We start from the raw sequence: 6930 nt of genomic DNA, 5'->3' as shown, positions 1-6930 counted from the left end.
AAATCAGCTCGAGATAAAATGTTACCGCGCAATAGCCAATATTTTGGCTGGTCACCCCATGGTGGTAGTTACTTAACACTTCAGTCTCCATTACGCGCGTAAAGTGAAATACGTTTTAATTTCGTAAGACTTTTTCAGTAATTTTTCGTTGCTTCGAACATAAATATATTTAAATATAAATCAATTTTTGTACGTTCACAAAAGTCTGATCTCTAATCGGAAGGTCTTTTCGTGCCCATTTACGACGTGGAATCGTCATTTTTATTACAAGTAATTGGCAAATTGGGAATGGAAAGAATTCAACGAAAACGGTATCGTGATCACTCGATAATATTGTTTGTCTACCAGACGCAGGTTATATCGCGCAACAACGAAATCGTGAATTCAGGAAAATTCTACGGAAATGCACACCGCAATAATATTCGTCGTCCAACTGCGTCTCTCGTAATAACGTGTTCCCGGAACGTTTCATAACGAGTTCCGCGACGTGAGAGTGAAATTCACGATAAATGCCGGGAACGTCGGTAGTACGTCGCGGTAGTAAAGTGGGATGCACGTTACACGGTGCCGTAAAATCGGTCCGGATAAGCTCGTCATGGACAATCAGCCCTCGAAGTTTCTACCAATTTCCAATCCCTCCTCTCCCGGACGCATCCCGACTACACACGCGATCACGGAGTCGAATCGGGAAGTTCGGTGGCTGATTTATTTCGGAGGCCATTTTCCAAGTTCCTCCATTCCGTGGTGAGCCGAGGGAGGTACTCGATAAGAGAATCATGATAATTGGACACTCACGCGCCACTCCATCGATCGGTCTAATGAGGTTCTCAACGCGCCCCGCACTCCCACACGAAGCCACGCGATCTAAAGAGATGATAGTCCGGTTGAGATAATCGTACACTCGATAGTGGAAATATCTTACAGGAAAACGCACGCAAGTGTCCCCTCTCCGATTTTGTTAAGCTTCCGTACGTTGTATTCTATTCTAGATCGAAATAAAGGACACATATATTTTTTTTATACGTGCTTGTACGTACTTCTAGGAGGTAAAACATATTTCTTTGAAAAAAAAATCGATTACCTTTTTTCGTATATATTATATATCAAAATTATAAAAAAGATGGACACAATTAAATAAAAATTGAATGATTTCAAAAGTACTTTATAATAATGATAAATAAATTTCTTTTTAATTCTTTAATACATATATCCCCAGCGCTTAATTTTTTTATAAACGCTTTTGACATTTTTTTACGATTACCACATATGAGAAAGTTGTTTCCAAAAATATCATTTTTCGAGAATTGATTTCGAGAAATGTCTCTATATGCATTACTCGTACTCATTCGCATCTCTCTGAGATGGCAACGAAGATAAACATATTTCGACATTTTATATAATGTAATCACAGACATTTCCTATTGCGCACAGCTAGAACAACATTTACGTAACATTTAAGAATGTAGTTAAAAAATCAAGAAAAAAATATAGAAAAATCTATAACGTACATTCATTAGGCGCGTGCACTTTAGATTATTTACATATTCATCTTTCAAATATAAATAATATAATAATAATATGATAATCTTAATAATATGGTACAGACAATGAAATACGCTGCTAAACGCGAATCATTTGCAACGAAATGAAATTTAAGACGAAATTCTAGAAAAATCGAGACAAACTGAAAACTGTTTCTAACTTTTTTTAGTTTTTGTAAGTTCTCAATTTTAAATAACTCAAATTTAAATAAGCTAGTGAAAGACAATTCTTCGATTCTTCACAATTTCCCTCACGTTTGATATTGTTAATTATAAATAATTGCGGGCGACAATACGCGTGCGCATTGTGCCGAGATATATTTAATCAGTACTACTGTCATTGGGAGTGATTAGACGCACCCCCTGAGACGCACTTACATTATCTCCGTATTTCCTGACAGAACGTTGCACGTTCACTCGGCGCACAACAGGGACACGTACGCAAGTAAGGTGGGCGCACATCCCATTTCACGACGTATTATTTCAACGATCGTCGTGTTCTCATTACCGTGGTGGCGCTGATAGAAGAGATCGTGGATATACATAACTCTTTCCAACCCCCTTACGCGGGAGAAGAGAAGTAAAACGAGCGAGGGGTTGAAAAGATACAACAGAGTATTATGCCCAGCGCGGCATCACTTTCGCGGTCTACTCGACGTCGACGTAGGGCGGAGACGGAAAATACCTGCCGGGGGTGGATATACCTGCGGGCGAACTACTTGTATTAAATTAACCCTCCATAAAGAGCTCGCGTGTCCGGGAATGCTCGAGAGCCGTGCGCGCGGACACTAAGAATTCATTAGCCGGCATCGGTTGTTACGCGCGACGACATTATTTGCGTCCGCGTCCGCGGTCGATATATCATGTTTTAGGGCTGATACGAAGATTGATCCGGTTGATAACGGTGCCATCTGCCTAAAATGAATTCGACGTGTATAGGCGCGTATATAAACTAAAAGCGAAGATTTGTGATGCGCGAAAAGTTATTAGGAAATGAAATAATAATTTTTTAATAATTATTTAAAAACAAGCTGGGAGCAATACGTGCTGCTGCACAAATAATTCTCATACTTCACGTATATTTTTATTATTCGTACAAAATACACATACCTACAGTAAATATCGGACAATTTATTGCAATAAAACGACTTAGTTATTCGCGCAAAGCCGAGGCGATTATCTCCTAACAACGGCACAAGTGTTCGAAATTAATGATAAATGTACAGATCAATGATACGCCGGAGTACATGTGAAATGCAACGATAACAATTGCAACGTTAAGTGCGTGCGTGGCTTGAGTAGATAATACGGCCGTGGCCGAAATTAAGCGAATTTCACCGGGTACCCATTTCCTCTTCATTCGCTAAAACAAATCATACGCGCGTAAACCGGCAGGGGGAGGCAGCGTCGGCAGCACTTAGCTGATGAACGTGTAACGTATACTTGCACTACGTGCACGCAAGTCTCGCGTGTCCGTCGCGCGCGACGCGCACGCTTGTTTTCCGCGTGTCGAATCGAATTTGAATAAACACACGCGGGAGCCCTCGCATATTTACCGGCGCCCAATCGGGGTATCTTTCGTCTCACGTGCGTGTCGGCTGACCGTCGTTCTTTTGAAACACGTGTAATCCCACGCCCGCGCGCCGCGCCGTCCCTCTGCGGAGAGTAAATCGCGCGCGAGTACACGCCTAGGCGTCTCTCTCGACTATAATTAAGTACAAGCGATAATTTTAGAGTAGGAAACCTGTCGTTTAACCGGCTAAGAAATAACAACTGGCAAAAGCTGGCTAGAAAATAATGCAATTAACTTTTCAAAATTCCGTGTAATTTGTAATTTAATTTTTCGTACTTGGAATATTCTTCCACTGACGCACCTACACTCTGGAAAAAAGAGTCTCTCGTAATAGCTAGTCGAATGTCGAGTGAAATAATTTCCAACCAAATGTTCGATTGATATAGGCAAAAATAATTTTATTTTTTTTTTTTTTAATTTTTAACAAAGTATTATGACCCCAACCATTTGGTTATAATTGTTAAATATTGAAAAACATTTATTTAAAATTATTTTTTTCACTCAATATTTAGTAGCTATTTTTTTCAATGCATGGAAAAGTTGAACGATGCGAATTCACCGCAATCGCAAATTTATTTCTATCCACGTAATCTACGAATATCGTATCATCTTAAATTCGAAAAGGATCATACTGTTATTAATGATTTTATATCGATCGCGAATCGTTATGTAATTCGAGCTCGATGAAAAAATCGATAAGATATAAGAGGGGGTAAGCGCGAAGGCGTGCGAGATAACGCTCACACGTAACCGGGGTAGCTGTTCATAATGTGGTTGAACGAAGGGGTTAAACGTGCTGGTGGTACCGAACCTATCGTTAACTTTCGAAAGATCACGTGCATAGGGATAACCAAATATTATGGGCGTACACGCGCCAAAAGAAACACTCGATACCTCAATGGCAGTATATATACGTTTTTTCTTGTCAATAATAACCCGTGACTGCCACTACCCTACCGACGACATACCGCATTATAAATGCTATAATTGAGTACAACGGGCAGCGCCGATCGTGGGATTTTTATTTAACATACAAGAGAGAGTTGTGCGGGATAATTGCATCTTGCTAAGTGAATTTCCGGTATCGCGAAACCTGCGATGCATTCGTTAGCACGTGAGACTTGTGGGAAAATTTTATCTCTAAGGAGAAAGCGAACGTATTGTTTCCCGAGACACCACGGATATATTGCAATACGTTACTTCGTATTCATTCACATTTTAGAACAATATAAACTGCAAAAATGTACATAAACAATCGCGATTTGTGATATAAAACGTTTGCACGTTTCTTTCCGATAGAATCGAGAAAAAAAAAACAATATATTGTAGTGCACGTAAAAAACATTTCCGTTCGATCATTATATTGTATCATAAGAAATTTATCCAGTCCAATTTCTCATAGATTCACCGACACATAGACCGGAAATATGAAGCCTTGTAACAATAGTAATAAAAGAACAATTCAGAAGCGTGGACATATAACTACGCCGTATCATGGGATGATAATAATGTGTCATTATCGTAATCGCTTTATCAAGAAGTGAATATCACGCGCTGTTGTTATAACATTATGCCGTCGTCCAGCTGTATCATCGCTCCCACTTAGTTATCATCTTTCATCAGTGTTCCTTTTCATTATCATTTATATTGCGCATTTAGATTACGAAATAATATTGGGACTAAACATTGAAATTGCGAAGGAACAAACGAAAAATACATAAATAAATAACTAATTTACTGAATATTATTTATAACAAAGATTAAAATTTCGATTGCTCTTAATCACAATCGACTATTACCGAAGTGTATTCGCAAAGATTTCTCTCTATCTCCTCTGTATACGCCATCCTTTTGGTACGACTAAACGATTACACGCACATACAGTCGTATAATACAGGAAGTAGACAATCTATAGCTCTTAAAAGATCAATACATTCTTCGTCTTATTCTAATTCCATTAGCAAGGGGGAACGACAAGGAAGTGCGCTAACTAGCATATCAAATAAACGTACGTCATTAGGCACGAGTCGTTATCCATCTAACCCCGCGAACGTCTGTGACAGAAGAACGGGGTTAGAAAAATCGCTGCCGCGCCGCACAATGGCGTACTTTATCCGCGTAATTGACTCAATGACCATTTACCAACGTGGAGAGACCCATCGCGGCTATCGTCTTCGTCGTCATTGGCCAATGTTACTGCGCGAACGACTGTGACTAAAAGAAGCTTTCTTTGAGCCAGCTGACCCGCTCGGATAACCACAACACACAAAGGATTGCCACGCGGAGGTGGACAATAAGAGAAGAACGAAGACAAAGAAGGTAAATAAAAAAAAATTCACAATGTGTACGGCTTGTGAAGCTTTAAATTTTTTAAACGTTTGTCGATTAAACAAGAAAGATCACGTACATTATGCGTATAATTCATTAACAATGGCTACACACACACACACACACACACACACACACACTGGTGATTAATTAGATATTATTAAAAAATTGAGCGCTTAGGGTAAAAAAAATTCTCTCATTGATGCATCAAACTCTAAACTCGGGAATATCGACCGATAATGGGCTGCGACTGTTGCGATTTTCCGATGACGAAAGAAGACTGATCCGCGAGAAAAAGAAAGTAGAGAAATGGGGAGCGAGAGACGCCGTGGCTGACGGGATGGAGGAAGAAATCAGAAATATCGTGGATAAGAGGAGAGAGCAGAGCGTACGTTATTATTTTCAAATAAATGAGTCACGAGATTCCGACGAGAGAGCCGCGGGGAAGAATTCGATTCACTTGGCAAGAACGACCGCGCGATAACCCGCTATCTATATACTCGCTATCTAACCGTACACGCCATCGTACGGCCGAGATTTACATACGAGGCGCGCATCGGCTATAACGAGCGATTAATGAAATTCGATGCCTCAATCAATCAGCAGCGTCGCGCCTCCGAGATAACCGCGGCCAACATTCGCACACATTCGAATCGGGAAGCGCGAGGAAACGCGATCGCTGACTCCACGAACGTCGTTACCGAGGACTCGAACTCGGGGAAATAAATGTATTAGTACGTCGGGAAACGATACGCCGGCCAGTGATTTACTCATTAATGCAGCATTTTCTGTGGCGCCTTGCTGATTGGTATACGGTCGAAGATGAAATCCCAGCGCAATTCTACACGGGAAAAATATACAGCTCTTTAAATCTGCGTTCTCCTTTCTTTCTTTCTTTTTTTTTTTATCAATAATTCGAGAATTACGATGAACAATTTGATATTCGACCATAATTAACGTTTAAAGAGAAACTATGGAAGGACAATTTCATCCAATCCATCAACTTAACAAACGGCAACAGACTTATGCAACAATACCTTTCGTGAGCTTGCAGCAGAAAAATTACCCACCGTTTCCCTCCGATCCTTCGACTTCGGTTTCACCTTTCTTGTCTCACCCTTTACTTGCCTTGATCCGCAACGGGGAAGTAAATTCCTACTGTCTCGCGGGGGCAAACTCCCGTGTAGAAGTTTGGGAACTTTAAACTGGGGTTTATCGACTAATTTCGCCCGACCCAGGGACAGTACGGGTCTCGGGAGACAGACTTTGCACGATATCCCGTCCGATTGGACGGTCGACTAGTTTCGAACTCGGTAAACTCGAGGCGAGAGAATCGCGAGAGGCGAAGTTTCGATTTCGAGTACAGCCGCGATGCACCGCCAATCGAGGCGAAGAGAGGAGAAGATGAAGATTTCGTTAAAATCAACACGGAACCTCACTCAACCTCGGCCTCTCTCTCTCTCTCTCTCTCTCTCTCTCTCTCTCTCT

This window comes from Trachymyrmex septentrionalis, unplaced genomic scaffold, assembly GCF_001594115.1.
Source record: "Trachymyrmex septentrionalis isolate Tsep2-gDNA-1 unplaced genomic scaffold, Tsep1.0 scaffold29, whole genome shotgun sequence".
In the NCBI taxonomy this organism is placed as follows: Eukaryota; Metazoa; Arthropoda; class Insecta; order Hymenoptera; family Formicidae; genus Trachymyrmex; species Trachymyrmex septentrionalis.
Note: the sequence above shows the minus strand (reverse complement) of the source record.